We start from the raw sequence: 3,563 nt of genomic DNA, 5'->3' as shown, positions 1-3,563 counted from the left end.
ACCTATACTGAATTGCTTATCTTCCCAGTTAGGGTGGGTGACAAGGGAGGAAGGGAGTGAATCTGGAATTGAAAGTTGTAAAATCAATGTTTTAAAAAATGTGTGTATGTATACATATATATTATTAATATTATTTTAAATGTAATTGGGAAATAAATATAGAGAGCACTATGCTCTACTGGAAAAATCAAAAGGAGTATGGGAGAAAATATGGGAGAGAGCAGATTGGAGGAGGGGATATCCTGTGGGACTGCTATTCTGGGGCGGTGGGTAGAGCAAAAACAGGGAGAAAATTTGTAACTCAAAATCTGGCAAAAATGAATGATGTAAATCAGAAGTCAATAAAGCATTTGAAAAATAAAAAAAAAGAATTGGCTAGAGAGAGGTAAACATAATTAATTCGGATCTGAATTCTCAGAAACAACAAGGGTGTCCCTTGTTAATCCTTTCATCATATAACTGTGGCACACTGTTTCCTTAACTGTATACATGTTGCTAGACAATGTATGATTCGGAGATTGAGAAAGTTCTGAGAAATACACTAAACTCACTTCATTTAAAATAGGCAGCATATGTTCGTTAAACAAAAATATTAACATCAACATCCCTGAAAAAATTGTCAATATAAAAATGCTTAAACTCTTCAAAAACTCCACTTTGCTCTCCAACTTGGTGGCTGGGTCACATTGTGTCCTTTGGAGGGAAAGTTTTATTTCTGGAATCATAAGTTTTTTTATTTGACCAATTTCTGTTCTTGACCCTTCTTCCTTCAGCACCTGACCCATTCATGGATAAATTTCAAGAAGCTTGATGTTAGGGAGTTTTCTTTGTTTCTAAGCCTGTTCCCACTGATGAACATTATGGACTTTTTCCAGGAATTTAAGGGGCGGTTCCTCCTCTCACAAAGACGTAGTCAATGACATCAGTTCAAGCTGCTGTTCTCTTATTTCTTTCATTTTTTCAATTCGTTGAAAGTATTCTTCATTAATTGCTGTCCTAACATCATGCAAGGCAGGTAGAAAAGCATTTTTTCAGGTCCAATATATCATTATGCTTCCTAAAATAATGGAGGACAATTTCTTTATCACTTTGGACAATTTCCTCAATATGCTATTTCTGTTCCTCTAACCTTTCCATGAGCAGACAAACATCTATCCAGTGATTGTCAATTACCTGCTTGAGAAGTTTTGGGGGATTATCCTTTTCTTTCATATAGGCACTTAAATCGTTGTCTATAGGATGACCATGATGCTGGCCTATGTTAAGGCAGTGGCCATACACCAGCTAATCGTCTAACAGGCAGTAAACACTGAGGAGCTGGCTTGAGTTTTCAGGGCAGGTAACGATATCTGGGTGCTCTTCTTGCTGATATTTTCAATTATAACTCTTAGGACAAAATTGATAGGTAATGATTCAATACCAGGGGGTGGGATTTTAACTATACTTCTGCAATTAGGCCACTTCAGAGGAATTCTTATGGATTGCCACATGTAAAAGTTACCAGATGCCTGAAGAACATTTTCCAGACAATTTCTGCAAAACGTATGGGAGCTTGGTAATACTCAAGGATCTTCAAATATACTATAACAAATGGAGCATGTTAGTTCTTCCTTAAAATTATGCATTTCCTCCTTTACCCAGGCTGGAGCCTGAGCTGGGGCCTCCCCCCTCTCAGCTCTTCATGCTCCCAGCAAGCCTTCTCCTGGTGCAGGCAACATATTTTTAAAGACATATAGAGAAGATGGAAATAATAAAATCTACTGGAAGATAATAATTAGTTTCATACACTTTGTACTTTTGTTTACAAAGACAGCATCTCATACCAGTAACCTTAGATGATAGGTGCTTCAAGTTTTATTATCCTCATTGCATAGATGATGATAAAGTGATATCCAGAAAGGTTAAGTGATTCTCTCATAGTAATGTGGCTCATATATGTCTGGAATAGAATTTGAATATAGGTATTCTTGACTCTAAATGACTCAAAGATACTAGCCACCGTTCCAGGCTATTTCTGTAAAGATAGATATTAAGGGAATATCCTTTCATTAAAAAATAGTGTTAATATAGGGGCGGCCAGGTAGCACAGTGAGTAAGAACACCGGCTCCAGTGTTGGAATGACCTGGAGATCGAATCCCAGGCTCAGACTCTTAGCACCCACCCAGAAACACCTGGCCATGTAACCTTGAGCAAGTTACTTAACCCCAATTGCTTAGGGGCAGCCAGGTGGCTCAGCAAGTAAGAGCACGGGCTCCAGTGTCGGGATGACCTGGATCAAATCCGGGCTCAGATACTCAGCACCACACCCAGAAATAACTGGTTGTGTAACCTTGAGCAAGTTACTTAACCCAATTGCTTTAAAAAAAAAATAGTGTTAATATTATATTTATATTGCAAAACAGAACAAGGGCAAAATGAAGGAGATGTAGCTGGACAACAATCTAACAGGAAAAAATAATGTTTGTTTTTTCTTATACTCCAAGCTCAGTGAATCAACATTGTCAAGTGCAGTTCTTTTGAGAACAATTTGTTAATATCTCTGACGACTTATCAATTGTGAAATCCTTCTTGATCTTGTATTTTCATTTTTCATTTTCTCACCAGCTAATCTGGTTGATGTCACTCTATCATCATCTTCCTCATATTTGACTCAGGACAAATTCATTGCTAGGATAAGCTTATAATCAGGGAATTGCTTCTACTCATCAGTACCTTCGGTTGCTTCTGCCCCATTGATTGAAGGACTAGAGGGTGAACCATAAACCTCCTCACATGGACTCCCTTTATAAAGGGCTCAAAATCCTAGCCATATCTTTATATGCCACCCAGCTACTCTGCGTGTTTTTAACTCCACCATCATCTTCATCATACCCTCAGCCTAGGTATACCCTCAAGTTCCTCCTCCTCCCTTTCAGCTTCCTTTTAGTTATTTTCTCAGCTCATTACATTGTAAGCTCCTTGAGAGTAGGGACTATAGTTTTCTTTCTTTTTTTTTGGACTTAGCAAAGTGTCTGAAACATAGCAAACACTTAACAAAGATTTATTCTACATCTATATATTTTGTGTTGTTTTCCTATACATATTAGATTTCAGGTGTTTATCCGGTATTTTGATGCAAAATTTTCCCAATTGATCACTTCCATTATTATTCTACCTGGCATTGATTGTCTTCATGCAAAATCTTTTCAATTTTAAATCATCAAAATTATCTATTTTATTTTTGGCTACTACAATTTTCTCTTTTTTGGATGAGAATAATCCCCACAGCCATTTCATTTTTTTTCTATCACTATTGAAGTCTTCTGGAATTTCATGTAAAAAGAATCTGAAAATAGCAGTTTTACCAATTACATCAAAGAAATTGTAGTTGGGAGACAGTGTCCTCTATTATTAGCTTCCCCACCACCACCACTTAATAATATTTTGTTTTGTTTTTCCAATTACATATGGAAATAATTTTCAACAATCACTTTTACAAGATTTGAGTTCCATTTTTTCTCTCTCCCTTTCTCCCCAAGACAAAAATCATTCTGATATAAGTTATACATGTACAATTATATTA

The 3,563-nt window shown here is 36.6% G+C and overlaps 1 pseudogene; it reads right to left on the bottom strand.

The window, feature by feature from the left end:
* Positions 1 to 242: 242 nt before the first annotated feature.
* Positions 243 to 1,904, bottom strand: LOC138169730 (tripartite motif-containing protein 59-like; annotated as a pseudogene).
* Between the last annotated feature and the right edge of the window lie 1,659 nt (positions 1,905 to 3,563).

This window comes from Petaurus breviceps, unplaced genomic scaffold, assembly GCF_028583685.1.
Source record: "Petaurus breviceps papuanus isolate PSGF00001 unplaced genomic scaffold, PetGlider_PUasm1.0 126, whole genome shotgun sequence".
NCBI classification, from domain to species: domain Eukaryota; kingdom Metazoa; phylum Chordata; class Mammalia; order Diprotodontia; family Petauridae; genus Petaurus; species Petaurus breviceps.
This window is presented reverse-complemented; position numbering and strand designations above follow the sequence as displayed.